This window comes from Monodelphis domestica, chromosome 4, assembly GCF_027887165.1.
Source record: "Monodelphis domestica isolate mMonDom1 chromosome 4, mMonDom1.pri, whole genome shotgun sequence".
NCBI lineage: Eukaryota > Metazoa > Chordata > Mammalia > Didelphimorphia > Didelphidae > Monodelphis > Monodelphis domestica.
The window spans coordinates 99,018,190-99,044,415 of NC_077230.1; the positions used below are offsets into that span (position 1 = coordinate 99,018,190).

General features: G+C 34.8%; 1 protein-coding gene across 2 annotated transcripts in view; it reads left to right on the top strand.

Annotated features, from left to right (window-relative positions):
- The window catches only part of SLC35G2 (solute carrier family 35 member G2), a 175,585-nt gene that overhangs the window by 101,512 nt on the left and 47,847 nt on the right, over nucleotides 1-26,226 (top strand). The window contains exons 1-3 of one of the 2 annotated variants that reach the window (XM_007493916.3): nucleotides 7,548-7,677; nucleotides 9,365-9,418; nucleotides 10,335-10,490. The gene's annotated coding sequence lies outside the window, so the exon portion shown is untranslated. Of the gene's footprint in view, nucleotides 1-7,547; nucleotides 7,678-9,364; nucleotides 9,419-10,334; nucleotides 10,491-26,226 lie in introns of those variants that run through there. The other variant, XM_056793660.1, reaches the window with a different exon arrangement.

Genomic DNA, 26,226 nt, shown 5'->3' on the forward strand with positions numbered 1-26,226 from the left:
GAACAGGTCTAGTTTAGGGAGAAAGATAATGAGTTTGGTTTTGTACAGTGGGGTTTAAAATATCTGCTAGATATCCAATTTGAGATGCCCAAAAGGCAGTTGGAGATGTGAGATTGAAGTGATCAACAGGAAGTTATTAGTACAAGAGAGGTATATTTCAGAGTTGTCAACACTGATGATGCTGATAATGTATTTTTGGCAGATACGTTTTTGGAAGAGAGCCTTCAAGAAAGCATTTGGTAAAACCAAATAAAGTTCCTTTCCTAACTAACAATTAGCACAATGAGATTTTGTCTCCTCTATATCTTTCACCTAAGTGCAAGATTTGTGTGTGTGTGTGTGTGTTTATTTGTGTCTTTATGTACATATATGTAAATGTTAGCATTGCTTATAAAACGAAGAAACTGGAAACTACCTAAATGTCCAACAGTTCATAAATGAATGAAACAATTATGATAAATCGTTTAAAAACGTTGTGAGCTTTATTGCTTCATAAAACAGCCAGGAGTGGGGGTGGGGGTGGGGCATGGCAGAACAAATTTGCAGAAAGCTTGATGTGAGACCCAATTAAGTCAGATCATTTCAAGAGCATATAAAGATGAAGCTGGAAGGAAAGAATACAGAGAAAAAATGTGAAAGGTTTTTCAACATTTTCCCATCAAACTGTTTTTGCAATCTGTGAAAATGGAATCACCATATCTGGTTTATCATCACTGGGCCCAGTGTGCTTGCCATATGAGGATGCAGAAGGTATGTAAAGAAAACAAAGATGGGAAGAATAACAAAAAGAAACTAAGAAGAGACAAAAGAGTTCTGTGCTAGAATAATACAACTTTGAGTGAACTGAGGAATTAATTCTTAATGTACCTGAAAAGCAAAAAATAATGGATGGCCAAAAAAATCACATTATTCCTACTGTAAAAAGCAATACTCAAGAGGACAGCAATTGCCTCTGACTACATACCTACTTTTCCATCTCTATATACATTTTCTTAGATTAATTATACACATATCAAGGATTTCTTTGCTTAAAATATTTTATGACACTACATTTTAGTCATACAATTTACTGAAAGGTATATACATAATGCAAGATCCCATTGTGCTTATTATTTGTTGATTAGTTAAAAACATTTTTATTTGATAGAATAAATAGAACCCTTAAATGTTCTCCTCCAAAAAGAAATCTTTCATAGATATTAACATCATACAAGATTTCTTGATAGATGCCATAGCAGAGGTGTTCTTCAATAGTTCTTTGTTAATTAGCATTAAACATGGCATGAAACAAGGTGATGCATGTTCTTCATAATTGTTTCCCACTGACATGGAGTTGTCTAAAACACATTTCAAATACAAGAGACATTCCCTATAGACTATAAGATCTTCTTCTAGTGAGTTTTAAAAACTGCAAAATGGCTCAAAGTAACTCCAAACATTGGAAAAGCAAATGATGAAGAAAGCCTCTTTGTTTCAGACTGTGACATGCAGTTTGATAGACATTTGATTGATCTCTCCAATTAGTGAAGACATACCTCATTTTATTGAGTTTTGCAATTGTTGGATTTTTTTACCAATTGAAGAATTGTGGCAATCCTGTATTGAGCTAGTCTATCAACTCCATTTTTCCAATAGTGTGGCTTTCTCGGCCAGCGAAAAGCCACAAGGTAGAAAGATAGAAAAAGGATAGACGTTTCGGATACCCCGAGGGGTGTGGTGGAGCCAAGTTATAGATATGAGGTGGCAGAAATGAGTCAGAAACCAGGCAATCTTAGGATGTCGCAGAGGCATGATCCATCCTGAGATCCACAATTAATACCACACAGGTCGGAGACATGATAGAGAAAAGAGAGTGCCTGGCCAAAAGCCAGGTCCCAGGTGGGAGAGGTAGATAAGGAAAGGAATTAAATTGGCCTCTGGCCAAGCTCCAGCAAGGATAGACATCAGTGAGAGCTGAGATCCAAGAGAGGAAGAGAGGGCGGAGCTTGCTGTGGCCCTTGCTTTTAATGTCTTTGATATGATAATATGCACAATACATATTGATGACTTACATAGTATATTGCCATTGGGTAATAGTAAATTACAACAAGGCATAGGTGTGGTTTCTCTTAGCCAGGTGAACACAAAGAAACCTGTTTTCCCGCCTCACCTGGGGAAAGCTGGGATCAAGGGTCAGAGGCTTTCCTAGCCATGCGCAAGACTGAGCATGCTCTCTTCTAAGCCACTCTGTATATACTAACTGTTTCCCTTGCCCATAGCTAGGGGTGGACTGCTACAAATAGCATATACTCACGACATTTCTCATTATAATAATTCTTGAAATATCTCATATTTCTTCATTATTATGTCTTTTATGGCAATCTGTGATTAGTGATCTTTGAAGTTACTATTGTAATTGTTTTAGAGAGCCAAGAATCATACCCATGTAAGATGGCCAACTTAATCAATAAATATTGTGTATGTCCTGACTGCTCCATCCAGCCTATTCTTATCCCATCTCTCTCAATCTGCCAGGCCTCCATATTCTCTGAAACACAACAATATTGAAGAATATTATATAAACTGAGTTGATAAAGTAATGGCAGGGTTTGAGGGGATTGACTCCACTTTTGAAAGAAGCTTACTGTGGGTGAAATGCTATCAAACAGCATCACGCATTACAAAGAAACTTTCATGAAAGGAAGAGTCCATCAATGTAGCAAACTTCATTGTTGTCTTTTATTAAGAAATTGCCACATCCACCCTTTTGGCAACCAACACCCTGATTATTTAGTAGCCTTCAACATCAAGGCAAGACTTTCCATCAGCAAAAAGATTATGACTCACTGAAGGTTCAGATGATGGTTAGCATTTTTTAGTCATTGCAGATGGAGGATAAGCTGGGAGGGAGGTATGTTTTCATATCTCTTACTTCTGGCCAAGATTGGTCATTGTACTTCTACATCATTCAAGTTTATTTGATTTATTATTTTTCTCTCTGTTTCCATTGTTTTAGTCATTATGTTGTTTTAGTGTTTCTGTTTACCTCACTTTGCATCAGTTCATCTAAGTCTTCCTAAGCTCCATATTCATCATATTCATTTTTTCATACAGCATAGAATTATTCCATTATATTCATGTAGTACAACTTAGCCATTTCCCAGTTTCTGAAGCCCTTGGTTCTTAATAATGCCTTATATTTATATGGCATTCTAAGATTTGCAAATCACTTTCCTCATCACACTCTATGAGGCAAACAATGTAGTACAATTACCCCCATTTTACAAATAAGGAAACTGAGATCTGCAAAGTTAAGTGGTTTTTCCCAAAGTCATACATCATCCCCCCCGCAAATTTATTATACTTCTCTACTGATTTTAACTTGATTCTTTCTTTCATGATTTTTTTCAAATTACATGTAAAAAACAATTTTAACATTCATTTTTTAAATGTTGTATTCTGAATTTTCTCCCTCTCGATCTCTCCTAACCCCTCATTGAGAAGGCAAGCAATTTGATATAAGTTATACATGTGTAGTCATGAAAAATACGTTTCCATATTAGTTATGTTGTAAAAGAAAATATAGACACAAAAAGCACAAAAAATAAGAAAGTAAAAAAATAACATATTTCCTTCTGTATTCAAACTTCATCAGTTCTTTCTCTGGAGGTGGTTAGCATTTTTCATCATGAATCCTTTGGTGTTATCTTGGATCATTGTATTGCTGAAAACAGCTAAGTCATTCACAGTTGATTATCATAAAATAGTTCTATTACTATAAACAATTTTCTTCTTGCTCTGTTCATCTCATGTTGCCTCCGTTCATTTAAATCTTCCCATGTTTTTCTGAATTCATCCTGCATTTCCTGAATTTCCACAAAGAGCTATTATAAATATATTTGTTCATGTAAGAGAGAAGTTAGAAAAGGAGAGAAAAAAATCAGATCCAACAATGCAAAGGAACAGCCCAAGTGGAGAAAGGGCAAGGAAGACTCAAGATTCCAGGAAGGAATAGAGGAGCTGAGAAAATTCAAAACTGCCAGCTTTCTTCTGGTCAGCTCTCCTGGAGTGGACGGTCTGAGAGGAGGACCTCTGAGACAGAGGATCCCTCTGGACACTGACTACCTTCCAGGGAACCCCTATATAGCCCTCTGTTTCCAGCTGAAGACAAAAGTAGACTGGGACTTTATAAAAAGCTGTCTACTGAGACCTCTTTCCCCAAATTGTCCTGAACTTCAACTCATAGCCAGATTAGCTTGGAAGGAAGGACAAACCCAACAATTGACCAAAAGGAAGGTCAGGCAGACAGCCTGAACCCCTCAGGAATTGGGGGGAGGGCCAGTTGCTAATCTGTAGGGATTCCTATCTCCCTCTTTCCTCACCCAACACCCTCACTCTCCCTGCCCTGTGTGTTCTCAAGAATAAAGTGTCACCATTTAGATCAGGTCTTCCTGCTTGCTGATATCAAAGAAGGAGACTGAAGATTTGGGGAGAATCATCCCATTACCCAAAAGGGAGAACTGATTCAAGACCAGGGCTGGGGAATGAATTAAGTCTCAAAGGGAAAGGTAGCAGTTGGGATATTGGGAGGATCCAGAGGCAGGAAATTTACGTGCCTCTCAGCAATAGCTAAGATCAAGAAAGGAGGCAGTGGGTCATTTCTCTAAGACTTTCTCCTCCAGTCCTTAACCTCTATCTCCCAGAGCCAATCCCTGAGGAGACATTTTCTGTTCCTCTTGAAGAAAAATTGTGCTATCTTCTCCAAGGGGAAGAGAGAAGAGGATCAATCTCTTCCCTCTCTCCATTTCTTTAGTTCTCTCACCCTCTCTCTCCAGTTCCCCAGAGTGTGTGTGACCTCCTTCTGGTCATATATTACAGATTGGCACCCCAGTTAGCTGGACAAAGAACAAGACTCCATTATCAACAGTCAACTGACAGTTGAAAGAGATTGGAGGGAGGGGCAGCTATCTTGAGCACAGAACTCAGAACAAACACATACAGAGATTTAAACTGACATCTTATTTTCCTTTGGGGGAGGCTTGAACAAATATTTGGACAAGGGTTAGACATAAAAAGGAACAAAATCTCTATACTTGTTGAAAAAAATGATCAAATGCTAATCTCCAGATTATCTGGAAAATGAAAGATGCAAATTGCTATGAATCTGCCATGCAAATTAAATTCTGATTTTAAAAAACTGTAAAATGTTCTGCAAATTATCCTGAGCTCCATCCAAACTGAATCTTAGGAATTTGGAAACCCTTCCCCCCGCCATTCTATTCCCCTCCCCATTCTGTTCCCCCCCCCCCCAGTGTTATTCTTAAATTTTTGTATTTTTCCCCCACTTGGAAAGGCAGACTGGAAATGAAAGTACAGAAAAGAATTACCTGGAAAAAAATACCCATTAAACAAAATTCCCAGGGCCTGGCCGGCAGCACTTAGAGCCAGTCCTTTGTGAGGAAGTTGCATAGATGTAGAGGGGTTGCTGCCATGCTTCAGGCAGGGGTTTCTCCCCTATGGTCATGGCCTACAGTATATTATATACTCATTCCATTCCACTGATCCACCATTCAATCTCTTAGCCAGTACCAGATAGTTTTGATTCATACTGCTTTGTAATACATGTTGAGATTTGATTCTATTAGTCTACCTTCCTTCACAATTTTTTTTCCTATAAGTGCCCTTGATATTCTTGACTTTTTTCTTCCATATTAATTTTATTTTTTCTAACTCTATAAAATATTTTTGATAGTTTTGTATGCACTGAATACCAAATTAATTTAGATATAATTGTCATCTTTATTATATTGACTTGACCTATACATGAGTTATTAGTATTTTTCTAGTGGTTCAGATTTGACTTTATTTGTGTGAAAAATGTTTTGTAATTGTGCTCATATAATTTGTAGGTTTGTTTTGGCATATGGACTCTCAAGTATTTTTTATTGTCTACCATTATTTTAAATGGAATTTCTTTTTCTATCTCTTGCTGCTAGACTTTGTTAGTAACATATAGAAATACTAATAGTTTATGTTGGTTTATTTCACACAAATTTTAATATTTGAACCCTAGTCTCAACTCTCATTTTAGCAAATTATCCTCTATTCCTGGAATTCTCAATTTTTTGAGTGCTTGTACCCTTTAGGTTTCAGTACATCCCTTTACCCCTTATTCAATGTGGTTTATCATATAGATGCTTAGTAAAATAAAAATGCACAAAAATATAAAATAAAATTAACTTCCATTAAAGCTTCATTTCATAAATAATATTTTAGTATGGTAAATTTGTTAAATGTTATTTGAATAAGCCAGATAAATTAGTGAATGCTTTGATTATGTTTCTTGTCAACCAATAGATTTATTTTCAGTCAGTTTTTGAAAAAGGATTTCATATTTAGCCACTAGTGTGTGTGTGTGTGTGTGTGTGTGTGTGTGTGTGTGTGTGTGTGTGTTTACTTTGAATTTGATTGAGAACAGGACTAAGAATTCTCAGTCAGGAACAAATTGTTATAAATAGAAATAAAGTCTTGTGATCATGTTTAGTTTGGATGTATGCTTCTCCAAGGGTATACCCTAGTTTTTCTAACTTCATTGATTAGAAATTAATTGACTTTCCAATCATTGCAGAGATCAATTTCAATGAACTCATCTTTCACTGGAAGACTTTTGCTGACTTTTTCTAATTTAGTATGAAAAGGATTACATGTCCAAACGCCAATCATTTGGTTTTAGCCAGTAGACATTATTTATTCAATTGGCTCCTTCAAAATTTTAAAATGCACTCTAGGGGTCCCTCCTTTTCTACCCCTGCTCTTGCCTTTCCACTGTTCTTTCTCTAATCCACTTTTTTAAAAGTTAAACTATTACTTTGGAATATTTCAATAGAATAACATGGTTTATCAAATATTCTTAAACTTCTTTGACAAGTTTCTCATACTTCAGGTTAAGAACCAACAAAGATGACTATCAAAAGCTGGAATTATTCATGTGTTAGGGAAGAGAATATGTCCCCCAACTCTCTAGCTTTTGTTGTTGTTGTTGTTGTTAGTCATGTCTGACTCTTCTTGACCCCATTTGGAATTCTTGGCAAAGAGACTAGATTGGTTTATAATTTCCTTCTCCAGCTCATTTTACACATAAGCAAACTGAGGCAAATAGGATTAGGTGCCCAGAGTCACACAGCTAGCAAGTGTCTGAGGCCAGATTTAAACTCAAGTAGATGAGCTTCCTGACTCCAGATCCAGAACTCTATTCACTGTACCACCTAGCCATCAACCCTCTAGTAAGCTGATAGTATAACTAAGGGATATTCATATACTTGTACTACATGAGGAAATTTCTTTAATTGAAATAGAAGGGAAGTTTGGCATTGGTTTACTACAGATTGACTATGCCCTTAGCAGTCTTTAAAAAGCTAGACTTGGCATCCTTGACAGTCCAGGGAGTTGATCATGTTAAGAAATGGAACAGCTTATATTAGGTGGTATACTTGTATAAGAAGGAAGAGAGTGGAAGGAGGAGAGGAGAGGATTTTCTCTCCTTCACTTTCCACTCTTCATTTTCAGCAATTAAAGACACTGAATCAAGAAAGAAGCAGAGATGTACATTATCTTGAGAGTTCCAGTGACAGCTGAAACACAGCTGAGTTACTGAAAAGAGTTGAATCAAACAGTGCAATATAAAAGCAACTTCAAGAGGTAAGACTCTTGGCATCAACGAAAATGGCCAACTATAGCTTCAGAGAAGAATTAGACTTTCCAGATGGGAGCTAACCCTTAGACAAAGGTGACCCATTGAGCCCAACTCAGCAACCCACCCAGCAGACACCCAGTGTCCAAGGCAGCATAAAAACACCATTAAAAGAGAATGGAAGGTCTTTCATGAAAAATATTACATAACCATTGCTTTTACCATGACATTTTAGTAAACGCCTCTGCTTTGAGCTTATTGAGTCTATTAGATGATTATTAAAGGTAGGTTTATAAGATATAGTTTTAGGCTATCCAGAGTATGTTCTAAAACCTAGACATAGCTCTCTGACCTAACCTATCAGTCAGTCAGTGCCAAGTTGGAGAGGTTTCCCAGAAGGGTTGCTACATTCACAATGCCACATATATTTTGTATTTTTCTTCTGACTGCTATAGTAAAGGTAATTTTTTAGGAGGAAGGTAATATGAGATGAATTATCACTTGAAGTGCTTTTGTGTTTTTTTTTAATTGCTGTAGTAGTAAATAATTCCTATCTATATTTAGTTGGATTTATAGACCTATAGATATAGATATAGATATATGAACCTAACCAAAGTTGGGTTCAGAAAAATGACAAGTATTTGCATAAAGTCTGTCTCCCTATGGAACCATTTATAAAAATATGTTTTGGAAATAGTGTTGGGGGAGGTGTTTAACAGAAGCAAAAATATTTTGGGGACAAATGAATACATTTTGGGGCAAATTCTTTTTTTAATTTATTTTTTGTATTTAGAATATTTTTCCATGCTTACATGATTCATGATTCTACCACCCCCTCCCTCCCCACTGCTGGAGCTAAAAGCAGTTTCGCTGGGTTAGACAAGTATCTTTGTTCAAAACCCATTTCCATGTTATTCATATTTGTAGTGGAGTGATCTTTTACCATCAAAACCCTAATCTTATCCCCATAGAAACACTTGCTCAATCATATGTTTTTTCTTCTATGTTTCTGTTCCCACAGTTCTTTATCTGGATATGAATAGCGTTCTTTCTCATAAATTCGTCTGGATTGTCCTGGGCAATTGCACTGCTATTAGTAGAAAAGTCCATTACATTTGATTGTGTCACAGTGTTTCAGTTTCTGTGTACAATGTTCTCCTGGTTCTGCTCCTTTCACTCTGCATCAATTCCTGGAGGTCTTTCCAGTTCACATGGAATCCCTCCAGTTCATTAATCCTTTCAGCACCATCACTACCACAATTTGTTCAGTCATTCCCCAATAGATGGGGCAAAACCTTTAGCAGAAAATATTTACTGTATCCAGGAAACTAATATGGGGGAACTTAACAGTTTAGTGCTTAAACACATTAGTCTTTAGTATAAGTCCTCTTTTATACAGATATCAATTCTCCTTACAAAGGGATACTCCAGCAGGTTTGCAGTGAATCTAAACATATTTTGTATTTTTCCAACTAAATATAGATAGGAATTATTTACTACTACAGCAATGAAAAAAAAACACAAAAGTACTTCAAGTGATAATTCATCTCATATTACCTTCCCCCTAAAAAAATTACCTTTACTATAGCAGTCAGAAGAAAAATACAAAATATATAAACTTTGCAAAGTTTATCTAAATTCCAGTCTTGTGGGGGAAGGGGAGATCTGATCAGACCAGTCTCTTTGTTTTAACAGGGCTGAAAAATGGACGTCAATGGATGAAGATAAGATTGAAACTAAGGATTTAAGGTGATTATAATGACTACTAACTCTATTATATTTATCAATTTCAAGACATTTTTAGATTATTTTTTAGAAATAGCCACCAAGTAGCCATTCCTCTTGAAAATTAACCCATTACAAACCAAGGAAGTGATAATTTTAAATTGTTGCACCTGTAAAGGAGGGAATTGGACTTTAGGTACTCAGAAGTCCTTTTAAGTTTTTCAATTATATGATATGCAGATATTAGGGATCATTTTTGGAAATAGAAAATATTTTTTTAAAACTTAGAAATTGACTAAGATAGTTATAACTGAATGATGGGGGGGGGGGTGTGTGTGGGGAAAATACCCTACCTTAGAATGACACTTTCAAAACAACCCGAAACAACCTACCTGTATGTATGACTCAGTTTACTCTCTCCAAACGTAAACAAAAAAATTGACCTTCAGAGAAGGTGATTTTTAAATGAAACCAGAAAATAATTTCTTTGGTATATAAAATTTTCAAATAACTATAAAAACAAAAAAGTCCAAGATAGTTCAAGCATTCAGGGGATCAGAGAGGGATTCGAAGCAATAGTTCGTCCCTTGGACTCCCCCACCTCAAAGCTCCCGTTTTTTTTTTTTTTTGGTAGCGTGCTGGATGCGCATGCTCCACTATTCTTCCTTTAATTCCCCACTCAGGGCTTTTTTTTTTTTTACTGTGGCCTTTTCTTCTCGTCTTCCCCTGCCCCTCCCCCCTCGTCCTTTTCAGGCGTGACATCTGGAAAGTGAGGAGGAAGGAGCCTGTAGGGTTAGCGCCCCAGATCGCTGCTGCTGTGGCAGCTTTCTCTTCTATAGGATGCACTGAGCTCCAAGCAGCTGCCCAGCAGATTGTGAATCAGAAGGGATTCTCGGCTTCTGTTTATTTTCCTGTTTATTATTTTTTTTAACTCTCCCAGTCGGAGGGAAATGGAAACATTGGCAAACACCTTCACCCAGACCTCCTGTCCTCAGTTCTGATACTTCAGTTTTTCCATCCTCGTCCGAAGGCAATAACTTCCAGACTTCAGCAAAGGAGCAGAAAGATCTATTCTTTCCCTCGCAAGAAGAGGCAGGTAAAAGCTTCAGCTTCCTGGATTCCAGCTTTCTCTGGCCTTTTATACAACACAGAGGAACTATGTTCTTATTATCCTCTCATACCTGTGTTTGTTTCTGTGCCAGCCACTCTCATCCTCTTTTCCTGCCCCCTCTTTCCCTATCCCCTCCTGTGGATATTTGGAAGGGCAAGAGAAACCGGGGCTAAAAGAGGACATTTAAATCCTTTGCTTTCCAGCATTAGTGTCTCTGTAAACTGGGAAGAGAATGAGAAATACTCTTTTCCCCCAGGGAAGAGAATCTCTCCTCCACCGTTTTCATTAAATACTTGACTAGAGCTATCTGAAAAGTATGTTGAATTAAATAATTGGGGAACCAATATTTTTCCCTATGAAATTAGGATGGTAGGGTTGGGGGTTACAAGAGCCCCAAAGAGATTTAGTTTCTTTTCAGTGGTGATCAGTGACCTGTGGAATCATGGATTTAGAGGTTTTCTTTCCCATTCTCCATCTCTTCATCTGCATTTTAATCTACCTTGGTTCTGGATTTTTGAAAAGGCAAAACTGATAAAATATTTTAGTATTCTTTTTTCCTTTTTCCTTTCCTTTCCTATCAAAAGCAAGGAGTCCAACAGTATGGCTGTTGCCTGTTTTTCCCCTGGCATGGAGAAGAAGGCAGTATATTATAGCTCTTCTCTGAATTTTACTGCTAGTTCTATACAGGGATGCCAGTATTTACAATTGTATTTACGAGCTTGGAGAGGTGACTAAGTGGAGGGGGAAAAGAGAAGAAAGGAGGAAAGTAGGACAGTCAAGGAGAAAGATAAGAAAATCTAAGGGAAGTCAGGAATTGGGATAACACTTTACCTAGGTCTCTAGGAACAGGTCTTATTTCACATCTCACTATTCCCAATTAGCCCATAATTCATACATTCATGTGCAGATAAATAAGTATGTGTGTATTTGTTTCACTTACACAATGGCCAGCTAAAAATACTAAAAAGTGTCTGTTATCTTACAACTGTTACTGAGAATTTAATATCCATTGGGAATCACTTTACATGCTGACCTCTAAGAGATATTTTTATTAACCCTTTCCACCCTTTTAAGATTCATATGTAGATATCTACATAGGGATCTCTGGGCCATGAAAGCAGAACTGAATAAACTCAATAATTAGAAACAAAGCTTGTCAGCACTTCAAAGAACAGATCTTTGCAGGCAATTCTATAGGAAAAAGGTGGGGGGAGTTTGTATGCTTATTGTAATTTATACAGGGAATTGAAAATTTGGTGGAATTTATTTTTGCCTAGTCATCTTTCTTCCTCAAGCAGGATTAGAATTATCTCTTCATATAAGCTTTCATATTTTAATGAGTAATAAGTGCATAGTGACCATTTTGGGGAGCACTGGAGGACCCATATTGTACTCTAAATTCAGGCTACACAATAAGGAATCAGCAGGCTAGAGAAGTAGATAAGATGTTCCCAGCCTCAAATTTAACTAGCTATGTCTAAGCTACATGTCTTTGGAGATTTGGGCTTCTGTTCCTTTCTGTATTCTGTGGGAAAAGGCTTTGATGGATGTGTTGCTTGTGTCCATGGTGCTGAAATGATTCTAATTTGTAATCAGTGTCTGACTTCATTTCCTGTCTGTTCTCATCACCTTTTGCCACTTGTATTACATTTCCATAGTAAATTGTCCAAAACGAAGGCTAATATAATGCAGAAACACAATCTTTATATGTTTATGTACCTATTTCCTGAAGAGATACTTCAAGGAGGTGATAAGTTAAATGATACTAATGTGATTAATTGTGAATCTTATTAATAATAGAATAAAATTTTTCACATGTGCCATGTTAGTAGTTTTCAAGTCACAAATTTCATAAACACTTTTATAGCATATTTGACATTTTATTTTGTAACAGTTATTTTTTCACACTTATGTTCATGATACATGTTTACATGTTATGTAAAATAATTCATTTCACATTCAGCTATCTCCCAATTTTAGAGCCTATGAAGAGAAATGTCTGGTATTATATTGAACCAAAGGCATTTCTACCAATTTAAGTTTAGAAACAAAAGGAGATCAAAGCTTGAAACTGATTTTGTTTCTCTGCCCCTCTCAAATTCCTAAAGTTAAGTAAAAAGGGAAGATCCCTATAAATTTTGACATAGGGCCAGGTAATCTTAGAAAACCAATTACTATAAAGAAAATTTGGCAAAGACAGTAACTTAATACTGGTAATTGAAAATATATGTTCATAGCACCAAAATTATTTTTATGATGACTGCATTTTTGTTTCCTTTAAATTTTTTTCATCTCTTGCTAAAAACTGCTTAAATCATCTTTAAATGTGCTCCTTAAAACCAATGTTATTTCGATTAATTCTAATTGACACAGGCTTGCCTTCCACATGGAGCAACATATGCTATTTCATAGGAGCACTTATTTAATTTAGACCACTATTGTATCATGTAGTTAATTTCTAAATATGGAATGAAAATCTTAAGATCTTCCAATGTCTTCTACTTAGTCTCATAACTATTAGGAATCTCCTACTTCAGAATAGCACTGTTTTGTAGAGCATTTCTTTATCTATTTTTATATTTATGTGAATGAAGAATCATTACACCAAACTCCATTTTGCAATCAATATGTGACTTCTCATCACTGTCCTTGAAAAAAAAAGCTAAGAGTTTTATTAGAATGTGACTATATGGTGGGGGAGGAGGGATTGAGGAATGCCACTGAATCACATGCTTTAGACAGTTTTTTTATGACCATTTATGCCTGCAGAATAATGATTTTCTTCAAAGGACAAATAAATGAATTTACCGATGGGTTGGTCAGCATACTGGAAATATTTTATTTAGAAGAGTTCATTTTATCTTCCCCAATTCTAAGAAGGTTGAGGAGCTACCTTGGGGAATACTTAAATTTGATTTTTGAGCTTAAGTATTTTAATTAAGAGGGGACAAACCTGTTATAATAGAAAGAGCCCTGCGAGCAGAAGTTCTTGATTTAAGGCTTTGCTCCACCACTTACTGGCTATATGTCATGGGCATAATATTTTCCCTGTTTGCTTTATAAATTGTAAAATACTCTGTGCAAATGAGACATTATTATAGAATCTAGCATAAGTACCATATTTATATGACCATCATTCCATTCACAAAATAAGAACTATTCTTGCTTCACCAGTAAGTCAACTCCAATCAGTTTATGGAATTAGCAAGCATTAACAGTTGGGTCTGGAAACAAAAATAGATTAGGCCACTTTGGGTGACCCTTCCATTTTTTTCTAGAGAGACTGATAAATTTGATCATCTGAAGTAGACATTATTAGGTATTCTGGAAGTCATTAAATCACTATATCCACAATTATAATTTCATTTTCAAACTAGCCTCAGGCTATATAAATAGTGCCAAGACCAGAGAAATATTACATTAGTAGGTATAGCTGCAAAATTTTCCATAAACACAGTAAATTAAAGTCTGTTAGAACTAAGGAAATTAATTTTTAGTTCCTCTGCTAAAAATGTATTGCTAAATTTCCTTGTTACCTTTTATCCCAGATTATAGCTGCTTTCTTCCACACTTCAGATCTATAGATAAGAATATAGTTATTGGCCTCATCTCAAGGTGACTACTTACTGGGGTTCTCTAATATGATTTTGGGGAATTTTGCTCCAGTTATTATGACCCTATCTAATCACTTTCAAATGACCTTTAATTCAGATTACCCACTTAATGGAACTTATTATTTAGTTAGATACCAAAGTGAACTGCAAAGGAAAAGGATGATACCTATATATCTTCTAGCAATTAATTTCTTCTTACTGAGAGGTTTTTTGTTTGGTTTTTTATTCTCTTTGGCAATGGGAGAATCATTTTTCTCTTCTATCTGAACCCATTCTGGAATATGATTTGGATTTTTAAGGAATCTGAAAAATATTATTCTAGTGGGGATGCTGGACACTACTACTATACTTTCTTCTTTCTTTTGCATTTTCTGTTCTTATCACATTTTGAAAATAATATCTAGAAATATATTTTCCCAAATATATTAGCATCATGGCAAAAGTTGAGTTTAGAACAAACTGCATCCCTCCATATACACAGAAATAAATTCCAAAGGCATCATGATTTCATATTCTTTTTTAAAAGACAATATAAAGGAAGAATAATGAAATGCTTTAGTTCTTCCAGTTGTGAAGCGATGAAGTACTTAGAATGGAATATGCTATATGACTCAAGTTGGATGAATATTGATCATATAAAAAAGTTTTTGCACAATAAAAAGCAATAGATCTAGAATAAGAAAGGACAGTTTAAAGGAAAAGCATGGTTGAAATAAACATTTTTCCTAAAATTTAATATCTAAAAATCTATAAATAGCTGATAAAGAGTTGCAAGAGTAAGATCCATTTCTCAATGTTAGTGGTCAAAGAGTAGGAAGTAGAAGTAGCAGTGCCTGAGTAGAGCACTGGTATGGAATTGGGAAGATCTGAATGCAAATCTGGCTTCAGATACTTACTAGCTGTGTGATTCTGGACAAGTTACTTAACCTCCATTTGCCTTGATTTCCTTGACTGTAAAATTAGGGTAATAGTATCATATAAGGTATAAAGATCGAATGAAATAATATTGGTAAAAAGCACTTTACACAGAACCTGGTGCATCGTAGAAACTATATAAATGCTTTTGTTGTTGTTTAGTCATGATTCCACGCCCATAGCTATCCATAGGGTTTTCTTGGTAAGCATACTGGAATGGTTTGCCATTTCCTTCTCCAGTGGATTCATTTTGTCAGGCCATCAAAGGTTAAGAGACTTGCCCAAGGACACAAGTAGGAAGTGTCTGGGACTGGATTTAAACTTAGGTCTTCCTGACTCAGGTCCAGTGCTCTTAACCACTGAGCTATAGCTGCCCTCCTATAAGTGCTCATTATCTTCCTAATGAACAAATAGGTTTTTGAAAGAAGATACATAAGTTATAAATAATCAAAGTAGAACATTTTCAAACTCTGTAAAAATCAGAAAAAAATAAAATATAAAGAATGTTAGACTACAGACAAAATCTTATTAGTAAGATAGGTTGCCAAAGTGTTTAGTTTAAGCAGTTCTAGTGGTGCAGTATGAAGCATTGCCCAGTTCTGTTGAAGATTCAAGACCCATATAAATTCCACATCATCTGTGAGAAAAGCTTATCTTAATCACTCCTGTTTAAAAGTGATCACTTCCTCTTATAAAATCGTATAACACCTCTTTGGGGCCTTTCTTATAGAATATATTATATAAGATTATATATTATATACAATTATTGATATAATTGTATATAATAAATATATATATATATAATATTTAGTATTTTATTTGTTGTTGTTGTTGTTCAGGCATTTCAGTTGTGTCTGACTCTTCATGACCCCAATGGAGTTTTCTTGGAAAAAGATACTGGAGTGGACTTCCATTTCCTTCTCTAGCTTGTTTTAGACATAAGGAAATACCTCTGGGTCACACAGCTGGTAAACGTCTGAGGCCAAATTGGAACACAGACCCTCCTACTTGAGACCCAGCTGCCCTATTATATTATATCTTGTGTTTTAATAAATGGTGTACATTCTGCTACTAGATGGGAAGCTTTTACAGGTAAGGACACTCTCTTGTCTAAATGTGCATTTCTTTTAGAGCCCAGCAGAATGTCTTGAATAGAGGGTATTTCAGAAATATTTATTGAATAAGTCAACACAAGATTCATTTCCTTCATATTGTGAAGATCAAGTGAGAACTAATAGAAAGTTTGACATTCAAAATCTATAGAGTTGGCAAAAATATGTAAGACTAAGATCCATTTCCCAATATGTAAGTGGTCAAAAACAGGAACAGGAGATAAATGGTGGTGCAGTGGATAAATGACTAAGCCTGGAATCTTTCTAATGCCAAGTGCTTTACAACGTTTAGGCATTATTACGTGCAATATATTCCTTTATTCAGTTGGGTGATGGCCATTCTTATAAATTTGACAAAATTCTCTCTTTATTTTCTATATGATACCTTTACCTAAGAGGCCATCTAAAATTTTTCCAAAAAATTCTACTTTCCTTCTCATCCTGGCAACTTCCGCCTTATTTATACAAGCACTTTTACATTTAATATGCTCAAAATTATCTGATTTCCATCTCACAATGCTGTCACTTGGTTTGCTCATAAATTCCTCTCATCTATAAATCTGATAGGAAATATGTTCCCAGTTCTTCCAATTTTTTTTATGGTATCTCTTTTTATGTCTAGATCATATATCCTTTTGGATCTTATCTCAGCGATAAGTGTAAGAGAGTCATCTATACCTTAGTTTCTGACAAACTACTATCCAGTTCAGCAATTTTTACCATAATGATTTCCTATCCTCCAAACCTGAATCTATGCTTTTGTCAAATACAAGATTTACTATAATCTTTTAGTACTGTTTGTTGTATGTCTGTCCTGTTCCACTGATCTACCTTTTTATTTCTTAGTGTGTACCAGACAGTTTTGATAATTACTGCTTTATAATATAATTTGGAACTCATATTGGTAAATGTCCTTCCTTTACATTTCTAAAATTAATTCTTTTATTGTTGATCTTTTATTCTTCAAGATGAATTTTGTTATTATTTTTCTACCTCAATAAGAAAATTTTTTGGTAACTTGATTTGGTTGGAACTGATTGGTTTAGGTAGGGTTATCATTTTAATTATTGGTTCTCCCCATCCATGGACAATTACTATTTCTCTATTTATCTGCATCTGACCTTATTTGTGTAAAAAGTATTTTATAATTATGTTTATGTTCCTGGATTTGTTTTTGGCAGATATATTCCCGGTTATTTTATTCTACTTTGTGCTTATTTTAAATGTAATACCTATATCTTTTTGTAGGACTTTGTTAATAATATGTAAAAATACCGATAATTTATGTAGGTTTATTTTATATCTTACTACTTTGCTATAATTATTGATAGTTTCAATTAACCTTTTAGTTGAATCTCTAGGATTTTCCATATGTACCATCATTTCATTTGCCATAAGAGATAGTTTTATTTTCTTTTTGCCCATTCTAACTCTTTCAATTTATTTTATACATATTATCTTGCATCAGTAATTGTAATAGTGTACTAAAATACCAGCAAAATATTTTTTAAAAATAAACTTTATTAATTTGGGGGGCTAAATTATCCCCTCTCTCCTTCCCCTTTCCAGTCTGAGAGAATCATGATTTATAATAATTTTCAAGAGAAAAATGAAAAAAAGAGAAGCATATTTAATAAAATCAGTAAGTTCATTAAACTTGTAATTTTGTAATTCACTTTCAGTTGTTCTATGTAACACCTACTATGTAGTTGTTCTTTCCATTTTCACTGATTTAGGCATTATATAAATTGTATTCTTGCCCCTACTTTACCTTGCATCCATTTATGTCAGACTTCCCACACTTCTTCATACTCAAGATATTTCTTGTTTCTTATTTCACCAAAAAACTCCACTGCATTCAATTTGTTTAGCAATTCCTGCATCAGTAGGTACCTGATGTTTCCATTTCTTTGCTACCACAAAAAAATGCTATTAAAAGTATTTTAGAAAGCAATTAAGTGATGCAGTGGCTAGAGATGTGGGTTTAGCATTAAGAAGACCTATGTTCAAATCCACTCTTAAATGCTTATTACTAGGTGTGTGATCCTGGTAAGTCACTTGCCTTATTTGTCTCAGTTTGTTCATCTGGAAAATAAGCCAAAGAAGGAAATGGCAAACCTCTAGTATCTTTGCTAAGAAAACTCCAAATGTGGTCATGAAGAGTTGATCATGACTAAAAAATGACTAAACAGCAAAAGAATTTTATCTTATAAGGTTCACATTGTTTTTGAAAATGATCTCCTTGGGGCAAATTCCTAGCAGTATAATCTCTGGATTAATAGGTATGGACATTTTAGCCTCTTAATTACCTATTTCCAATTTCCTATTGAAATTAGGATTTAGGGATTTCCTAATTCCAAATTGATTTCTAGAATGACTGTTCCACTAGCAATGCATTAGTATGCCTGTCTTTCCACAATTCCCCCAACATTAATTATTCCTGTCTTTTGCCATCTTTTTCAGCAAAGATGTTAATAAAAATTTTACTGTGAGATAGAAAGCTCTCTTATATTCTATTTCCATATAAGATTACAGGGTCATAGGCTTTGCATTTGATTGTATGAGGTCACCCACTGAATCTTCATGAAGCACTTGCACCAAACACCACTCCAGTCACAAGGTCCCTTTTAGGATGGGTGTTCAGCTTGGTTTCTCATGGTCTGTTCTTTTCTATATCTTGAATTTTGGTTGCCAAGGTTAGCACTCTCTTGAGCTCATAGATGACTTTTTTTCCACTCCAAGAGATCCTATTTCTTGAATCATCTTGAGTGCTACCTCTGCATATCAATATCTATTTTCTGTGTCTCTGTTCCATGCTAGTCTCTTATTGAGTAGATTCAATGGTCAGTGGGTATAGGAGGAGAAGAAGAATGAAAATTCTCTTCCTCCTACCACCTTCTGACATAGGTAAAGAGACACCTACATAATAACATGGCCTCTGGAATGGACTGATCTGAACTAACCAATTATATCAAACTGTACCAAATCTAGCAAACGTTGATTTTTAAAGACCTTAAGGTGCCTCACCAACTTTTATCTTGCTAATGGTGTTCCCTCTTTGATTTTATCAAAGGAAAATATCCACATTTCAAAAAGGCTCAATACTTCCTTACTACATAAAAATCTCAACATCTGTGATTAAATCCTGGCAATGAGAATAGGGAGAATAAATTAGTCAGGGACCAACTTCCCTCTTACAAATGTAACACATTTTAATTGAATATATTAAAATAAATGTATTTCTTATAAAAATAAAAATATATTTCCACCATTGCCATTTTGTCTTAAACTTTGAAACAGCAATCCTGCTGCCGAAAGAAGAAGATCCTCTCAGGACATACTTGGTCTTTTCTAGATATTTACATAATCCCATCAGGCTAAAATTAGTCAATATTCAATCAGTTTTCTACTTCCTTTTTTCATTCATTTTTTAGTTCTGATTTATCCCTGCCTAGACTCCCAAGTTCAAGTCAGTTGCTTCTTTCCCCTCTCCTTTTCCTCATTCCAAAGCACCTACAGCCTTGCTGAAGGATATGTGAGATTAGCTAGAATGTCTTGGTTCTGAGGTTCTTTTGGTTATAGAAGGATCTTTAGACATAATCTAATCCAATGTCTTCAGCTTTATAAACTTCAAAAGTATATGATTTTGTTTTATACTTCTCTCTGCCACAAATACAATAGCTTTTTGCTCTAAATAATTGCCTACATTTGTATATTCTGTTCAGGGAAGGGAGGAAACAAACATTTATCATGGACTTACTCTGTGCCAGGCATTGTGCTAAGTACTTGTTTTTTAATCATGTCTGACTTTCTATGATCCCATTTGTTTGTTTGTTTGTTTGTTTGTTTGTTTTTGGCAAAGATACAGGAGTTGTTTGCCCCTTCCTTCTGCAGCTCATTTTAATGAGGAAACAAGCAAATAGAGTTAAGTGACTTGCCCAGGGTCACACAGCTCTTATGTTTTTGAGCCCAGATTTGAATCAGGAAGATGAATCTTTCTGACTCCTGCCCCAGTACTCTATCCACTGCACTAGCTGCTATTTGGCCCTAAAGGGCTATATTAGGAACAACTATTTTTTAAAAAAAGTTAAATTTAAACCTAATTTCAGCTCAACATAAAGAATATCCTAACAAAGATTTTCTCAATAGAATGAGCTGCCCCAGGAAATACTAAAGCTTTTGCAACTTGACACCCCTTAATAGAGGTTGAATGATTAGGAATGTTGTAGAGAATATTCTACTGTGACTGTTGTAGAGAATATTCTACTGTGGATATAGAGTGTCCTTCCAATTCTTAGATACTGTAATTCTGTGTTTAGATTATAATCCACTTTATCTCACACCTCTTTGTAATTTAGGGTAACTCATTCTTATTAAGGAAAAACAAGTTAGAATTTCAAAGATTAATGAAGGTTGTCAAGTATGGCAGCAGACCAGAAGCCAGATGCTCATTATTTCCTGTACCTCACTGTTTGAGTAGGGGAGATTTATACAGACAAATAGAGCATTACTATCGCTGTAAAACAGTGGGAGCCTGAATCACCAAATGTAATAACAATACCTTTGGATTAATTTAGCACAGAATTTGAGATAATTTGAAATAAGAGCCAGTTCTCCTAAAGTAGATAAAAAGGAGAAAATATTCACTGATATATCTTTGATGGAACTTCAGACTATTAGAAACATTCTGGAAAATAGCATAACAATATGTCTTAAAACTCACAAAACTGATCAAACCTTTCTCCCTGTGATTATGCTGATAGAACTTTATCCATAAAATCTTTTTGTACCAATCAGTACAAGAATATTCATAGCTTTCCTTTTTGTTAAAGTCAAAACTTCTAAGGATAGCTAAAACATTAGATGACATCCCCCAGAGTCCTAAATACATTGAGATTCCTCCCTATACCCATTAGGTTGACAAAGATAACATAAACACAAAGTGACAATTGCTGGAATGCAGACATATTAATTCATTGTTAATGGAACTGTGAATTGGTCCAGCCAATATGGAGAGCAATTTGGAACTATACTCACATCACTGAACTATGCATATGCTTTGAACCAATTCTTCCTGTTTACTAAAGAAATCAAAGAGAAAGGAAAGGATCTACATGCACCAAAATATTTACATCAGCACTTTTTTATAATAAAGAACTGAAAACTAATGGGGTGCCCATCAGTTGGGGAATGGCTAAACAAACTGTGAAATGTAATGGAATACTTTGTGGTGTAAGAAATGAGAGAAGGGATGGTTTCAAAAAAACCTGAGAAAAGATAACTGAATTGATGCACAGTACAATGAACCAGGTGATGCATAAGCAGGAGAGCCATCTATTTAATAACAACACTAGAGACAACTTGGAAAGATCCAACAACTCTGATGAATGCAAGGATCAACTGTGACTTATAATGGGGCATTTTACCCACCTCCTGAAAAAGAGGTGATTAATTCAAATTGCAGAATGACACATCAAATCTCAGCTAATATGAGAATTTATTTTGCCTGAATATGCATATTTGGTTTTTTAGTATTTTTAATTTTTCTCAATTATACATAGGAACAATTTTTGACATTTATTTTCTCACATTTTGAGTTCCACATTCTCTCATTTCCCATTCCCCTTCATAGAGATGATAAGCAATTTAGTGCAGGTTATATATTTGCTACATGCAATAGAAATTTCCATATTTATCATGTTGCAGAAGAAGACATATCACCAAAAAAAAAAGAAACTGATGAAGAAAATAAAGTGAAAAATGGTATGCTTCCATCTGCATTTAGACTCCATCAGTTCTTTCTCTGGCAGTGAATGGCATTTTTCTTCATGAGTCCTTTGGAATTGTCTTACATTAGTATATTTCTGAAAATAGCTAAGTCATTCACAGTTGTTCATTTAATAATATTGCTGTTACTGTATACAATGTTCTATTGATTCTACTCATTCACTTTGCATCAGTTCATGTCAATCTTTCCAGGTTTTTTTGAAATCACCTTATTCATATTTTCTCATAGAACAATAGTATCCCATTACAACCCTGTACTATAACTTGTTTGGACATTCTCCAATTGTTGGACATCCCTTCAATTTTTAATTCTATTCCACCACGAAAAAAAGTGTTATAAATATTTTCATACACATGGAAACTTTTTCCTTTTTAAAAAAATCCCTTTGGAGTATAGGCCTATAGTGGTGATATTGTTAGATCAAAGGGTATACACAGTTTTATAGCACCAGGTCATAGTTCCAAATTGCTCTCCAGAATGGTTAAATCAGTTCACAACTCCAACTCCTCAACAGTATGATGCCTATTTTAATGGGGTTTTGTTTTTCTTTTTTTCCAATTGAGGTGGGAGAGACAAGTAGAAAGGATTAAAGGTAAGGATAAGTCTGCCAAAAGAAAGAAAGAAAAGAGGAACATTACAAGATTTTTAAAAAATTCACAGAGGAGAACAAAAGGCTAGGAGGAATCACAGGTCTCAGAACATCTTTGAAAGTAACATATTGAATCTAATATATACTTGAAAAGTCAACTGTATTCAAGAGTCTTAAAGTTTCATATGCAATCTTCTTTTCCCCCATTCTACTATATAGGGGAGAACTGGTTTTATTTGGCATTTGTTAAGATCAGAATTTTTAAAGATTTATAATATTGAGCTTCATCTAATAAAATAAAACAAAATAAGGACTGATGTAAGGTTTTACATGTATTCACAAATACAAATGGGAGACATATAGTTAAAGGACAGCTCATACAAAAAAGTTTCTGAAGTTTAAATGGCCTGCAAGCTCAATAAAAGTCAAGCAACAATATAAGCACACAGGAAAAGATCCAGAATGACGAAGGGCCTTAAGGCCATGTCATATAAAAATCTGTTAAAGGAACTTGGAATTATCAATATAAAGAAGAAAAGATGTAGAGGGAACATTAGAGTTGTCATGGAATTTATTTTTAAATTTATTCTTTTAAACTCTAGAATGCAAAACTAGAACAATGGGAAGAAGTTGGAAATTTAGACTTAATATAAGAAAAACATCCTAAAACTTCCTAAAAGTTAGAGATGTCCAACAGGAAAATGGATTGCCCTTGGAAGAGATTGAACTTTCCCAATTAGAATTATTTTTTAAAAATATTTTTTATTTTCCAAATTACATGTAACAACAATTTTAAGCATATGTTTTCTAAAATAAGGTTCAAATTATCTCCCTTCCTCCCTTTCCTCTTAGGTGGTAAAAATTTTGATCTGGCTTGTATGTGTATGAACTTGCAAAAAGTATTTCCATATTTGTCTCTCTGTGAGGGAATATGCATATAAAACCAAAACCCCCCAAATAAAAACACACAGGAATAAAATAATGTGAAAAGTAGTACATTTCAATCTGTATTCAAACTCTGACTGGAAGTCTTTAAGTGGAGACTGGATGATAATTATCAGGATTTTTTTGTGTGTATGAGTTGGACTACGCACAAGTGTTTTCGTGCACACTCATCTATCCATAGATGAAAACGCACAAACACAATCGCAATCGTCATTCTCGGTTACTGAGAGACTACTACCACCTGACTATTGTGGTCCCTTACAAATCCAAAAGTCTGTGGTTCTAATAGAAGAAAAATAGAAACAACCTATATACCCAGCATTTGGAGAATGACTGAATAAACTCTGGCATAGTGATGTAATGGAATATTATGGAAGTTGAAAAACATCATTGAATAAAAATTATAAATATGAAGAACACAAAAAATATGGAATTCTAAAAATTTCACTTTGCAGAATGCAAACTATACACTCACACTCATTGACTAAAATATAGAATATATAATTATATATAAACAAATGTAAAATATATCAATAAATAAAATATATAAATAAGGACAAACTAATAAATGGTTGAACTTCATACACATCTGGAAGGGGACCCAGGACACAATCATTTTCCTTTCTTGTTTATTTGTTAATTAATTCACCTTGATAAAAGCTTTATGCAAGATTTTACCCTTTATGTGGGGTGTTTATTTGTTTTTGTTAATGTTTTAGAATCGTTTTGTAAAAAATTAAGTAGACCAAAATGTCAAAGGATGATATATATATATATATATATATATATATATATATATATATAATGTAATAGCTAGAGCTTAAGGGTCAAAAGATATCTTTAGAAACCATTTAGTCCGTATCCCTGTTTCTCCATAGATTTACACTTAAAACAATTTTAGGCAAGTAATTGTTCATCTGATTCTTAAAAAAGAAGAGAATCTTTTTTAATCCTATCTAAAAGGTTCTCCTTTAATTCACTGTGATGCAATTTAAGCCTTTCAAGGCATTAAAAGCCCAGGATCTAATTCTCACACTATTTTGAAAGAGGGATTTGGAGTTAACAACTTCCTTGTTTGCCCAAAGTTTCAACCTGCTGCTACTTATATTAGTTCCAGTAATATTTCAGACTTCTTTCCTTTTTACATATATATATAAAATGATTAATGTGTGCCGTTATTCATAAAACTTGGGCCTCTTACTGGAAAGCCTCAGCATATCTGACCAAGTATTTTTAGCTCTAGGAAAGTACTGCGGCATTGCAACTCTGAGAGATTTCTCTGTAGGTTTGTGTATTTTCTGTTTCTGTGTTCGCATATGAGTCTCTATTTTGTTACACCCCAAAGCCTGCTGGCAGAAAAAGTCTCGTTAGCAGATGTCAGAATAGGAAGCCAGCCATGGCTGCTACAACAGCATTTCATAACAGGGATACATAGTGGATTCTCAAATTATTCTTGTTGAATGAATGAATGAATCACCCATCAGCATTCCTCTACCCCCCCCCCCCCCCAGTGAGGAAGATGACTCTTTGGTTTTTGTTTTTTGCTTTTTTGGGTCTCCTTATCTCACTCAGGCTGGACGTGTAGTGGAAACTGATGACCCTGCTGACTGAATTGGAAGCTTTGACCAGTTCAGTTTTCAGCCTGAGCTAGTTGGCAGCCTAGAGGACTCCAGCTCCTGGGGGATCCCTATTTTGGTATTGACCTTAGCACAACCACAGGATCTGCCTCACCTTATTGGGGCTCAGAATTGTTGATCTCAAGCTGTCCACCAGTCTGTCTCTCTCTGTAGCAGGGATTCTGGGAATAGAAAACTATGTCCAGCATTTTTCTTGATTATTAAAAAAATAATAAGCTATTACTATATCTTTTGCACGTATATAACAATTACAAAGAATTATTCACATGAACAGTATGTAAATGCCACATTCCAAACTTGTTTTACAGTGACTAAAATATAATATTTGGCTTAAAACCATGAAACTAGGGATGAGGCTAGAGCCCATCTAGTCTAATTTGGAATGGAGTAGGAATAAAATTAAATCAATTTAGAGAATCCTTTATTGGGTCTTTTGGCAAAAATTAACTTGATTGTGAAATTGCTGCTGTGGATCTCTTCCCAGAGCATAACTTTGAGGACATAATCAGATATCCTGACAACTGATAAAGGGACAAAAGTTAACCATAGTGTTTTGTAGAAGAGGCATCCTGATGTTACTAAACTGTTTCTTGTTACCAGATCAATAACACATCCCACAGGGATGAGTATAGTGATTTTAGGATTAGGATCTTAAAGTTGGAATGGAGCAACATTTGTTATCAATAGTCTTTTTGCTTTCCTTCTTTCTTTTAAACCCTTACCTATGCTCTTAATATCTGTTCTAAGACAGAAGAGTGACAAAGGTTAGGCAAAAGTGGATAAGTGATTTGCCCAGGGTCATCTAGCTAGTAAGTGTCTGAAGTCACATTTGAACCCAGGACCTTTCATTACCAGGCCTGGTGCTCAACCCACTGTGCCACCTAGCTGTGTTCATTGGTAATCTTTCAGTTTAAGTTTTGGAGAATAGATACGAGGAAGAAAGAAAGAAAGAAAGAAAGAAAGAAAGAAAGAAAGAAAGAAAGAAAGAAAGAAAGAAAGAAAGAAAGAAAGAAAGAAAGAAAGAAAGAAGAAAGAAAGAAAGAAAGAAAGAAAGAAAGAAAGAAAGAAAGAAAGAAAGAAAGAAAGAAAGAAGAAGGAAGGAAGAAGGAAAGAAAGAAAGA